Source organism: Dreissena polymorpha, chromosome 10, assembly GCF_020536995.1.
Source record: "Dreissena polymorpha isolate Duluth1 chromosome 10, UMN_Dpol_1.0, whole genome shotgun sequence".
In the NCBI taxonomy this organism is placed as follows: Eukaryota; Metazoa; Mollusca; class Bivalvia; order Myida; family Dreissenidae; genus Dreissena; species Dreissena polymorpha.
The window spans coordinates 21485921-21500733 of NC_068364.1; the positions used below are offsets into that span (position 1 = coordinate 21485921).

The window sequence follows — 14813 nt, forward strand, 5'->3', positions numbered from 1 at the left end:
GTATGTTGCTTTTGGTGCTTGTTTGGATTTTATTTCTCGAGTAGGTTAAGGAAAATATATGATTTTTGTACTCTTTATACAACCCCGATTGAAATAAATATTTGACCATAAACAAAAAACATCACATCTTGTTTTTGTTTAATAATTTGTTACAGTAAATAACAAAACAATATATCACGGGTTGCGCAAACCTCAAGCGTGTTGTATTATGTCAGCATATTGACCACGAAAATGAGTCAACCAAGTTTTTTACATTAAAATGATGGAAATACGATCTTAATTATGTACGCACGCCGTTAAAGATTTATGATATTACGTGTTCATGTCTATCATGATTTGTTTAATACACACATGTTTCATAATATTTTAACCGCTTTGACACTTGTCTAGAAAAGTAACTGTCACTGGTCGGCCGATGTTGTTCATGATATTATTGCATTGTCTTATATTTTCAGTAGAGCACAAAGCTAGAATATTTTTTTCACTGAGATTGAATTTTACTTCATCAACACTAGTTACTTATAAAAAAAACAACATTAATACAAATTTATCAACAACGAAGGTGTGTTTTATTATTTAAAAAAGAAATAATATTGCAATACTGAATAATGGCGATACAAATGTCGTTGGTGGTGGTGTTAATTATACTTATACAATTTTCGATGATGGTGATCATGATAATGATGATGATGATGATGATGATGATGATGATGATGATGATGATGATGATGATGATGATGATGATGATGATGATGATGATGATGATGATGATGATGATGATGATGATGATGATGATGAAGTTAAGCAGACGGGTCAATTTTGCACATGTTTGAGTGAATACACGGCTCAAATTTCAGACACATCATTGTTTAAGTTTTTTTTCTCCGATTCACAATCTACCTTACGGATATTTTTAAATTCTTATCAGACATCTTATGTAGTATTAAAAAACACGAGACGATTTTAAGTTTAGATTGTAGATTTAGTATGTTTATGTTTCAAAAGTGTTTCGGCGTTTTTCAATCAAGTCTCAGAGTGGGAAGAAACATCATCAAGATGTATATAACAAGATAACACAAATGTATTTAAAACAGGATATTAAAACATTAAACATGTTCAATAGCTTTTTTAGTACCAAACAGTTTTATCACAACAATTAATAAATCTATGTTGTCAGGATTACTAGCAATGCAAAAACAATGCGTTATGCTTAAAAGGGAAGCAACTAGATAACAACTTACTTGTAATAATTGCACGAATCATCTCCTTATGGTACATTTACAACCAAAGGTTATGAAAGCGAGTAACAGTTCTTAAATCAGTGTAGTATATCAAGGTTGTGAAATATCCTGATGAAGAAACGTGTGTTACAATAAATGAGGATGCATGTTAAATGTTTAAAAGCACATACTTAAATCCATACAAGATGCACACACGTTTAATAACAATGTCCGGGAAGACAAACACATGTCATGAAATGTTTATAAAAAAAGCGAATCAGTTATCAAATGAAACACATGTGTTTATAAGAAGTCAGTGATTACAAGACGTAATAGTATGATTTGTTTTAAATTTGGCATGCATTCATACAAAACACATTTCGATGCTCAAGCATGGTCACTATTCGTTAAAACAGTCAATACACATATTAAATGGATGGATTGCTTCGCGTAAGTCATGCATTTAGATGGCGCGTAACTATTGTATCTGGTTAGTTGCTAGTTTACTCAAAATGATAATTTAGTCCGTAAAAAAGTGTGTGTTTACGGCAATTTTCTAAACCAGCACGGTACGTGCTTGTTTGAGTTAAAAGCACGTATTTGACCTTACAGATACCTATGTACTCATATGCCCATGGTTGTCTATCGGTGAGACTTATGAACACACAAGCACGAAACATTTAGAGCTATTGCAAACGCTGAAATCGTTAAATGGTCATGCACGTGACGAATGTGGATGGCGCGTGAATTTATCATCGTAATATCTAATTATGGTCTGTAGAATCCCATATGAATCTTTTGTCAGCATAAACTCATGTTAACTCGTGTAAAGCAACTTCGCGAATAGCCTATTCTTAAAAGAAAACCCCATACTTAAACTTCAGAGATGTCTTTCAGAGTTTATGAAAAAACAAAAACATGTGATCGTCATATTTGCACGATGATATATTACAATATGATATGCAAATCAAATAAGTATTACAATATGTTGTTACATGTTGCTTACTTTGTTAAAGGCCGTGTTGTATGAGTATCTGAGGAAGTATTAGAATAATCACACCTTTTTAACAGCTTTTTAACAGTAGGATTCACGATATTGACCTTAAAAAAACCAGTATCTGGTACATCTTATAGGAACAATATGTTCACATACATACGCTCTAAAGGGACCTTATCACAGATTTTGGTTTGCATTGGAGTTATGCATTAAATGCTATATATTGATAAATGTAAGCATTGGGTCAAAAATGCTCCGGTTAAAAAAAAATCAAGAATACAATTTAAAAACCAAAAAAGTAACTGACCCCAGGTGTAAAAGTTTATCGCTTAGACCACTCGTCCATCAGTGCTCATACAATCAGTTGCGTCTTGTATACATTATATAAGCGATCCTCGTAGTTTCACAAAATATAACGGCAACAGAAAAGCTCCAAATTATTCAATTGTTTTGCGATGCAACGCTTTATAATTTTCAGGTTTTTCAATCGTAAACAGATGCATAGAATGGATATTTTAGAGTATGGTAAATGTTCAGTATTACTGTTTTCCTCGCAAATATAATAACTTCCAACGACAATTTGCGAATCTGAAACATTTTTCTTTTAATTTTATCAATTTACGTTAAACTTAAGAAATCTGCTGGACCTATCACTATCGGAGGTCTAAGCTGCAGCAGCGGACAAAATGTTTCATTTGCCATTAGGAGAATGCAAACGTACTTTGTTAAACACGAACATGACTTGACATGTACGCATATTACTAGTTCAGGACCTGGTTTGGTTGTAACTGGTAATACATGTGCGAAAGTCCCTCATGATAAAGATGCCTGCGATTTTGTAGCTGAACAATTGTTATCAGTAGCTTTCTGGCAACGTGCATATGTGTGTACCAAACTGAAAACAAGATGCAACAATAGACTGCAGATTTTAGCGTAGGTCGATGGAACAACCGTTAATATTGGAGGGACCCACATACAATTAGATAAATGGAATTTCTATGAATATGTATATTCATGTGACGTTGCCGCACCACTTGAATCAAATTTCGAGTTTTAGTGTTACACTTTGCCGGAGGGACGCACGCTGATTTTGTGTTTGGAGATTCCAGCATGATAACGGTTCTTTCTACAAACAGCCAAGAGTTATACTATTTCTAGGAAACCCCAACTTTTCTTGATAACCACTATGTTTTAATAACAATACATACAGACCAGATACACGGATGACGTTGTGATTGTTCTATCATCAGCCGTTCCGATGAACTGTAAACAACAAAAAACACTATTAAGGTAATACACTGTCTTATATAACATAAATATAAATGTTGTTTCGGTCATTTTAAACTGGCTTTAAACGAACATATATAACTTTGCAATCATGATAATATATTTAATATAAAACTTACAGTATTATCTCATACTGCATGTTAAACGTCTATAATAGAGTATTATACGTCTCTCTGTAAACCCGGGGAAGCACCATCTATTCCACGTGGACCATAGCGTCACTCTCGGTGTGATCGATTGCGGGTTTAAGAAACACGAATCATACGGGTTTCCGCTGAGAATTACCACAAATGGTATTACACAAAAATTGGTATTCCCTCAAACAGCTGTTCTTTAATTCATCTACATTATTTAGTGACCTCTCTTTAACACGTTTACTTTCTACCAGCAGATGATGCTCTTCCAATTATCTTCCAACACAATGAAACATATCACAAAGACGTGTGGTAGGCGGCTTTGTACATTGTAGTGTAGTATTTTCTCTACATTTGATTTGTTTTTGTTTGCATCTGTTAAGAAACCCACGGTCAGTTACCACGGACATATATTTGGGTGAAAATTCGTGTACCGGACACAAAGTCGGCCACCACTTAATCTTCAATTATGACATCAAAAGCTGTTTGAAAAGCACAAATGTAATAACAAAAAATTGGTCTGTTGATGGTGACAGTTACTACAAAAAGCAACAATTGGCTTCATTCCGTTTAAGTATGTACACTACATCATCATAACTAGTGTAATTGAATAACGCACACCTGCAAGCCAAAATGTATTGACCTCATTGTCATTTCCATTCTTTAATAAACGTTTTCACTCATTGTATTGGGAAACTTAAATTATAACTCGAAGTGGCATACTAGCTATTAATGAATATCGCGTTTTGCATATATACAATGACACAACTTTTTTCTAACTGGCAAGGTTTAGATGTAGTTGCTTCCCTTACACAGAACCCTATCTGACTTACCAATGTATTACTCACTTCGCATTTCCTGGTCCATCAAGCAACTGAATGTGTTTTCTGAGAGAAAAGAACTTAATTAAAATTGTTAAGCTACCAGTTAATAATTACATATATGGCCCAAAATACTAAAATTAAGCCCCAATCTAATTCAGAAAAGTATTATCTCATGCTAGCAGTGAAATTATGTTCGCCGGATGATCTTTGTTGATTCGCTTATAAACTGTCATTTTGTTACGATAAATATAGACATTACGTTTATATGGTTATCTCGCTACTTCCAAGCATTCTTTTTAAATCGATGACTTATTCTATTTTGTTGCATATTAAAACATATACAAAGATCATACACACATTTTTTAATCAATCCTTACTGGTGTTTATGTAGCACATGTTAAACTCACGTTTAAAATTTATTTTAGCAACTTGTGTAGTGAAAATAATCGGAAATTTTACTTAACTCTAATAAGAAGAAGGTATCAGAATATGAATACACATGCGTCGTCATAAATTATCGTATTAACACTCTAGAGACCATATGTATAGTCCAATCATAATGAAACTTGGTCTGAACATTTACCCCAATGACATGTTAACAAGTGTTCTGGCCAAGTTTCATGAGGAGTGAATAATAAATGTGGCTTCTAGAATGTTAAAATGGTTGTACTAAAGCCGTATAAAGAAAACTGCCCCGCCCCCTAGTGGTATTTTTTTTCAATTTGCCGGAGCAATTTTGAACAAGGCTAAACAATCATTGGAACAAATGTTCTAACCAAGTTTCTTGGAGATTTGACTAAAACGTAGTTTCTAGAATGTTTACAAGGTTTGATTTCATCCATATAATACAAACTGCCCCAGCCTTTACCGGCCATGTTTTTAATTGACCTGAACTATTTTCGAACACATCTGAGATATCATAACAATAAATTTTCTGACAACATCTCGTGAAGATTCGACAATAAATGTGACTTATAAAGTTGTAATCCAGCCAGAAAAACTCCCTTACCACAATGGAGATTTAACCCGGGACCTCCCGATTGCAAATGAGGAAACACTCTACCGCGTCGCTATAATAGCTAGCTCATCGAGCAAGGCAGTTTAAGTTCTCCTTATAACGAATCCTGCTACACACTCACCCTCCAATAGAGGAATTCTTCCACGAATCTCACCATGCCATGACATCTGAGGGACGCCTGACACACATGTAGGTTTTCTGTACGTAAGTCGCCAATGTAATCAAGGCAGAAAAAAAATCCATTGCAACAATGGAGATTGAACCCGGGACCTCCCAGTTCCAAATCAAGCAGACATTTTACCGCGTCGCTATAAACGCTAGCTCATATAGCAAGGCAGTTTAAGTTCTCCTTTAAGACCAATTTTTGTATTTTGTATTATGCAAACATATGCAAAATCTAATTCACCAAATAATGTGGAATGTCATATTTCGCTTAGAAGGTTTATTGCCTTTGAGGTGTGTTCGGTTACGAGACTCTAAATATAAAAAAAAATCACATATGTGTTATGACCATTAACATCTCTGAAATACATGTGCGTCATTGTTTGTATATTGTACTTCCACATTGTAACATTTTGTTGAACTCCAGATTGATGTAATGCAAAGGAATCGCTTTTCTTGATTTTGTGTGTGTGTACCGGAATGAAAATTATGTTAACCATGTAAAATATTAAAATTTATATAAAGATTTATGTGCTTTAAAAAAATAAGTCTGCCTGATTTGGAACCGGGAGTTCCTGGGTTCAATCCCAATGGTGGTCGGGCTGGGATACATTGGGACGTCTGACACATTGGTAAAAAAACATAATGTGTGTCAGACGTCCCACAGATGTCATGGCAATAGGAAAATTCGTGGAAGAATTTCAAAATTATAGGGTGTATGTTCGGTATAAGGAGATCCCACGCTGCCTTTCTACATGAGCTAGCGACGCGGTATAGTGTCGGCCTGATTTGGAACCGGTAGGTCCCGGGTTCGATACCCATGGTGATCTGGATTTTTCGGGCTAGGTCACATAGGGTTAACAACCTTTGTAACTTTAATTTGACCTAGTGAACTAGCTGTTGTCACGTTATTTTAAAATCATATCATGTATGTTAAAATTACGAGGAAAGCAAGCCGTATTTGTGAATAAAACAACTGCTGTGTTGATCCTGGACTTAGTCTTTTTGTATATTCTTGGTTGAGATTTCAGTCATTTTTTACTGAATTCGATCATATAAGCTTAACTTTTAATGAAAACGACATATAAACTCGCGCCATACCGCATTCGCATTGGGTCCGTTTGAACTGATTTTATTCTATAAGATTGTTTAAAAGAAAAAATGCAATGATTATGAATTGTCAGAATACAGAAATCCGCGGTCTGAACTCCATCTGACATATTAAGATTTTTTACAGTTCACGTACATGATGAAATATCAAATACGTCGTGTTATCGAAACATAAACCATGGCGCTCTTTAACTTGTAAGCGTGCACGTGATGAATGTAAAGTTATGACTCATAATTTCCCGTAATGAAAATAAATTATTCTGTAAAAGTGTGACAACACAATACACATGAACCTAAAAGACTAATAGAGTATCTAACAAAACAAGCGATATCTTACAAAAAAAAACATTTTTATTTAAAAATTTACACTAATATAAATAAAGCATATTTCTCCATCTGTTAACATCTTTTGTCGCTATGCGCATAGCATATTACTAGGCGCATCTGTAATCTATAAAATATGGAAATACAAAATCAAATCCAGTATGAATGATCATGAACATAACATGCAAACTCCGTACAGTATTGTTAACCAAATGTCAGTGTATCTCACTTAAACACTAATCATGTAAATTAAAATTATGAAATATAGGCATGGACAAAAACTGAAAATAAATAAAGGTATCAAATAAAGCTTATTATTGCATCGTACCGTTCATTATTTAGAGTTGTTAAACAATTGTTTAGCTACTAACCAAAATACGTTTGAGCCATTTCAATGTAAACGGTTTTTTCTCCGATTGCTCAGCTGTCAAATCCAAAAAAGCATCGCATAATATAAACCAGTCAGGCTCAATATGGCCGCCATTGGAATCCGCTATCCACGACGCATGCGCGTACCTGCCAAACAATTTAAGGAGAACTTGCCCATCTCGTCATGCTCAACTCTGTCCAAAAACAGCAGTACTATTGGTTTATTTTGATCGTAAGTTTCTTGCACTTCTTTCATGCACCATTCCTTTTAAAAATGATGACTGCAGAGTTTTTAATACAACGTATTATCTCCTCACCAAGCGCATATCCGGGCCTATAATTGCGATCTCCAGAACGCACCAAAACACGACTAGTTCCCGTATTCAGCTGCAGCTCTGAATTCAGTCTCGGTAGGATTGTGTTCACGACCAACTCGGCATCATCCGAGCTAAATGATAAGGAAGCTACAAACGTCTTTGGAAACTCCCCCAACTTAATTTGAGACCGAATATTCAATTTGTTCCGTTTCCTTCGCCTAAAACCTTGGATCTTGAAGAAAATAACTAGGAAAATTAGCTGAATAAAACACACTATTGGAATATAAATTGCGAGGTTTCTCTTTAGGATTTGTGCTCGACTTGGTCTTTTCCAAAACATTTTGGAATATGTTAAACCGTTCACATTGCAATGTACACATATAGCCTTCTCGGGGACTCGCAATAAACGTTTCGAGAGTTGTGTGAATCCATTGGATCGTTTCCATGTGGTCATCATGACACGAGCAAATGTATGGCATATTGGACAGGTCTATTAGAAACGAGTTTTGGGCGACTGCTAGTTGTTCCATCGTCTCTCTTGTTTGTACATTTATGAAATGTATCGCGATGTATGATAAATTCAGAACTTTAAGATTTGTCAAGTGGCCGATTTTGAAGTCTAGCGAAGAAAGGTTATTGTGAGAAAGACTAATTCTGAATTAGTCAAAAACATGTTAAAAGGAATGCGAGCAATACCGTTTTTCATTATTTTCAAAACTTTCATTGGTATTGTTTTTAATAAGTAGTTCAAACGTATCGTCGTAATAGTCTTGCATCTTGTGAAGCTGGTTATTTGATACATCTAAATATTGAAGATTCGTCGATGGCGATAGAAACTGAGGGGATAGAAATTCGAGAATGTTTCCAGACAGACTTATCCATTCCACCGTTTTCTTGGTGTCATTGTGAAGTTTAACGGAAAAAAATTCAACCGTTTCATCAAATTATTTTCTAGGTTGACTTTCTTAATTTTGTACGGACATGACGTCAAGTCACAATCAACGTCATCTTGTAATAGTGGAGTCACCATGTACTTGCATAAGCCGTTAACATACAGCTCCTCAACGATGAAGATAAAATGTGCAAAAAGGCATTGAACTTTCTCTTTAGCAACAAAACGCTCATTGTCAAACGGTTTTGAAAAATGTGAATCACTAATGTCGATTACTTTTAAACTGGAACAAGGTTTTTCAGGCAGATTTATGAATGTGAGTGCAGAATGCCTCAAATAACGTTCATTGGCGGAATTACAGAGTCTGCACCTAATGAAACCTTTTTAATCCAAAATGTGAAAGCTAATGTGAGACATGTACAGGTATGTTATATTCCTCAGTATGTCGCGACCAGCGATGCTTTTAAAGAAATTGTTCGTCGCTCTGATAGAAACCAGTGAACCCATGCATGTCAGTGTAAGTTTATTCAATCGCGGAAGGCAATCGGAATACATGCTGTGAATGAAGTTGCCACTCCAAGAACGAATCTTCCCGGAAAAATTCAATTCTTTAAGTTTGTGCAAACTACATAATGTATCATTTGCTGTATCGTACATGTACTCATTGTGATAGCCAAGGTAGGTAAGATTGGAAAGTCCTTCGAAAACACGACTGCCAAGAGTTTCGCCGACAACCGCCCATATTTTCGTCGTTTGTATATTTGCCCATTGGCGTTCAACAGAAAATGTCTTATTCGTTAGAAACGATGCATTAACACCGTGCAAAACTACTTCGCGAATATTGTCACTCAGAACTAGGCTACTTGGGTCTGATATTCTACACGTCGCCTTATCATCGATGGCTACACACGATTTCGAGCAAGCGGATAAGCACACAGTAAACATGCAAACAGTAACTGACAATGTCACTGTTGGATACATAATTACTTTAGTGTTTTTTTCCTGAAACACTAAATACGATGTATTCCCTGAATTTTCCTTTTGTTTGTTTTCTGATGCAGATCTGTGATATATAAGCCGGTTAAAATCCATTGCGCAGACATTTGTGCGGTTATCCAAAACAAAAATGGTATTTCCCTTTGTGGTGCATTCAAAAGATTACGGCATATACACTTACCGGAAGTGGGGAAGGGCTTTTCCAAACTAAATACGGATATATGAATTATATGTCTTACTTCGTACTGGCGTTAGCCTTCTGTACACGGATCTATGACTTCGCCAGAAATGTACTTCCTAAAATGATGGTTAAAACCGACATAACACTCGAGTTACACATTTCTATAAGTTCAGCAACCGCCTGCGTGTTCGTTGGTTTCGTTTGACATTCCTAACGTGTGTCAATATAATATACAATACACAAGACAATCAGACTTCGAGTATTTTGTCTTATCTATATAAAACAGACAACACAACTTGATGGATGTACTATCACTCTTCCATATAAGGATGCACGGTCGTTTCCACTTTACTGTACTTTATGTATTTGCCGTTCAAGCTTAAACAAACGTCATGGCACTTAGAGCGTTACTGCTTTAATGATATCTAAGCGGTTGGCAGAAACACGCCCGGGAAGGTAGATAATCCGATATGTAAACAATCTGAATCGTAAGTAATCGGCCTATCACGGAGTGTCACTATCAACTTGCTGGTAGTTGCTGATGAGATCACAATGTAAGCACACCCAATAGTACGAGTAACAGGCTATTAAACATAGTGGGAAGAGGAAGTTGCAAATAATTGTGATCTACTTAGCTTTAACGTGAGTTTAGCCAATATGTGCGCTTGCTTAACGTCACCGCGTAATTAGCGTGAATAGCATGTCGTGTGATTAAATGTAACTTGTTAACAACCAAAAATATGTGGTTCTCAGCTTGTTGTTTCAAACAGAGCATTCAGCATCATATGTAATTCCTTTCCTTTTCTGATCTTACATTAAATTGGAATTACAAATGTTAAAGTGCGCTGACTTTCCAACTTTATTAAAACCGATACTACAAGTTTGTTATAAATGTCAATGTAGTGTATGTCACTACCGCAGCTTAGTTAACGAGTAGTTATGTCGTTGATCGATTATGTCTTGGGAGCTACTAAGTAGCTCGCGGGATCTACAGATTCAAGAATTTTGAATGACTTTCAAACATTTAAAAAAAAACATTAGACTACAAAATATTCTGTATTTTCTAACAAACATGCATCGCATGTTGATGAAGCCGTGCGCGTAATATGATCAGCTATTATTTGAAATTCATAGTTTGTTTATGTAAAGCAAGAAGATCATATAAGCATTTTATCCATACATACTGATGGAATCATCTTGAATCCAAGATATTATTCTTCAGACAAACTGTATGTTGTCTACACTGACAGGTTGACATCGTGTCTGTTAACTATTACTGCGAGCCTGTTGCAGAAGCAAATGATTTACCAGTAACGAAATGGTTACCTTTAATAATTATTTTCATAATTATGATGTATAACGGTAAGCGAAACACGTTTCGTGGAATGAACTTTGTTTTGAGTCGCTTATTGAACGTCAACATGAGTTTGGTATAGTGACCTGTAGGTTTTGAGACCACGTGAATACGTTTTTACCACCGCTGAGCTATGATTGTGACAAATGTACATGTATTTTTCAAGCTAAAACACGTGGTCTCGACAGTGTGAACAAGCCTTTACTTAAATTTAATTCGTAGATCTACTCTAGGTTGTGATCAACATACCTAACTTAGAAATTGTGCGTTTATGCCGAGTTCAGTATGCTAGATCCCGCCGAGTTCTGTCAATGTTTTATTTAAACATCATTAAAATAAAATTTATTTTTTTTTGTATAAAATCCCATTTTAACTTGATAATATATCATCGTTTGCATTCTTTCTACCACAATAACCAATGTCGCCATATCAGTATAATTATTAATCAGTATTTGTTTATGTTCCGTCAACAATTTAAGCATTTTCTTTAAAGAAATTAATAACGTGTGTTATTTGGCATTTTAGTCCCGTGAGTACAACTTGGGAAAAAAAACTATTATTGTATTATGGAAACGTTTATTAAATAACTTATTTAAGTGGTTCACCAAAAATCTTAATTATGGGAAACAGCACCATAAACCATATACAACGCATTAGTTTAAAACAAAGCAAAACATCTTTCTTTTTTTTGTTAAATTACAATAATAAAAAATAATCTGTACACATTGTGTTTTTTCTACTTTTTAAAAGTGTATACACTTTACACATTTCCTGTATAGAAATTAGCTTATACGGTGATAAAGGAACACATCATTTGAATGTAATTTGTTTTCAAACTTTGCATAAACAATCGCATAAACACGAAAATATAATTATTTAGGACAAATGTCAATGATTTTCAATGGTTAGAAAACACTAAAGACTACTAGTTTATCGCATGGAATGCCGCTAACATGTCGAGCATCTACTGGTTAAACATGGGGGCGATTGCTTACATTTCGAACAAGAACATTTACTTATTGTATAGATCTTCCGTTTTTTTAGAACCTAATAAAGAATACGCTTAGGAGCGAACTGATTAAATAAACAAAGTTTATATAAAACGAATGCAAGAATGAAACTAAATCATATAATGGAAAGAAACAAAGCAAATAAACAAAATAGACTATTAGGCTTGTTCTGAAGAAATCCAATACATATCAAATTGTTCAACAGCGCTATTTAAATAGTGCAGCATTTGTTAAAAATACAGATAATAGTTTTTATACAACATAGTTATTATAAATAACGGCATACATAGATTACGTGCGGACAAATTCCTCAAGCATATAATTTATTCCCCGCTTTCAACAAAGTATGGAAGAATCTGCGCAAAACCCCATGTGTTAAAGGGGATTCGAAAATATATTATTTAAAATAAGCTCATTGAGTCATCATGTTCTTATAGTCATATGCAATATGCATATAGTTTGAGTGACTATCTTACAGGGTTCGCCAAAACTTGTCTGTCAGTCACTTAACTTTAAATTTTTGTCAGTCCGAATCAGTTTCTGTCAGTCCCACTGTCCGACTAAACTATAACAGCAAAACACAACAAAAGAGAGTACCTTTTAGGTGTTAATTGGTTTTGATCAAATTAAAATACAATAAAAACATGTCCAAAGTCGATAAAATGAAACAATTATTATATTAATAATAAACCACTTATAAACCAAAGGCATGTCAAACTGTTTTTAGCCTCCACAGCTATACAAATCCGTGTTCTTGAAAAGTTAGGGTGACATCCAATCAAGTTTGACTTAATTGCACACACCCATTCACACTAATTTGGATGACTTCAATTTCTGTTTATAAGCCAATTTCCCAAGTTCTAAAACGTGTTGTTTTTGTTAAAATATTGTCTGTTAGCTGAGGTGGTTGATTTCCAGGTTAAATTTAATTAATGTTTTTCACACCTATTACTTGATAGAAAGACCCATGATATTTACCACCATCCATTCTTGTTGTCTGAAATAACACAAAACATAATGCTACAATCTATCAACAACAAATTAACAAATGTCCGAATTTTAAATTATCTGAAATATAGTACATTGGGTGGAAAAACTTCGTTTGATTTCAGAAATTGTTGGTATGTAAATTAAAATATATTCTTCCCATAACAATATAATAATGAAACTATTTAACATAAATGCTCACAAATGCCTGTTGAAACAAGTTTTCATGCGGTTTTTGTTGTGGAGAAATTAAATGGAACAAACAAAATGGCGGACGTACACGGTTGCATTTTAAACAAAGACCGTTGATTTTGAACTCGCATGTGATAGTCAATTCTAATCTAACTTTAAACATCAAAACATCAAAATGATGGTTACAAAAAAAGAATTTTGACAGAAGTTGAACAAAACGCATTTACCTTCTATTAATCCAATAGCACATTATACACTTTGAGTGATCTTTTTGAAACCATTTTTCATCCGATTGTGTCGGTCAGTCGGACCGATTATCTTAAATCACTTGTCGGTCCTGAGAAAAATTTGCCCGTAATGACCGGCGGACCGACGGTTTTGGCGAACCCTGCTCATAGCTTTTGAATTGTTAAGATCTTCTTTAGTATTATTCAATACAAAGACAGTGGATGGTTAACTGGACCTGCACAGGTCGTTGTAACTTTAATGTTGTACTTACTAAAATGCGCGCCTAGTTGATTTACATAACACATATTTATCATAGTCTCTCATACGGTGTTATGGCATCATCAAAACTTAAACTCAGTGTAATGAAACTCGTATCTGTTTTTGTATCCACCAAACAACAATTAAATGTAGCTTGTCAAATGCATTGCATACCAACAGCTCGTGTGAAGTATTTAGTACAATCACTCGTTGAAATGTAACTGACCTTTCTGTCGACACAAACTGTGAAGTCCACAGATTGGACCATGCTAATTAAAACAAAAATCCATAGACATACAAATGAATGCATGCATTATAACCAACACAAAATACACACTTTGGACTAAGTAAACAAGTACACATTATTCGGTATACGGATACTCGTCAATTAATGAAAGTCGGTAAAATATAAAAGCGTTTGTAAAGCTGTTTATCGACAATTGTTCATATTATGCGATTTACAAACATAGTTTATAAAAACACCGTATCGTAAAAAAGCTTGAATGAGCTATTGCATTTTACACCCTTAGGTCTTCCAATCAAATCCCTAAAAATACTGACTTGTCCATGCAATTTGTGTTCCTGATTTATAATTATGTTATATCGCTACATGTTAATTCAGAAATATCTTTCTCCAGAATATGTATAAATTGTTGACATGTTGAGGACATTCTTTTTGCAACTGAAACAATAACATGTATACATATTGTAAAGCTTTTTTGGACGTAGTATTCTTTAAACTGCAATGTATAACCTTAAACTTAATAAAACATACATATAAAGAACATACAATATCATTTAGAACAAGTTATCAATGTTTGGATTATACTATTTGGAACACAAACAAGATTAATACAATTCGGCAGATTGATGCAAAGGCAAAAACTTATCCCTGCAGGTGGACTAGAACACGTGTTCACATTAATTTTATTTTTTTACAAAAAACTATCACT

The 14813-nt window shown here is 34.5% G+C and overlaps 1 protein-coding gene across 4 annotated transcripts in view; it reads right to left on the reverse strand.

Annotated features, from left to right (window-relative positions):
* Nucleotides 1–12346: 12346 nt before the first annotated feature.
* Nucleotides 12347–14813, reverse strand: part of LOC127847793 (uncharacterized) — a 37765-nt gene continuing 35298 nt past the window's right edge. For all 4 annotated transcript variants that reach the window (XM_052379945.1, XM_052379943.1, XM_052379944.1 and 1 more), the window contains one exon: nt 12347–14542. The gene's annotated coding sequence lies outside the window, so the exon portion shown is untranslated. The remainder of the gene's footprint in view (nt 14543–14813) is intronic.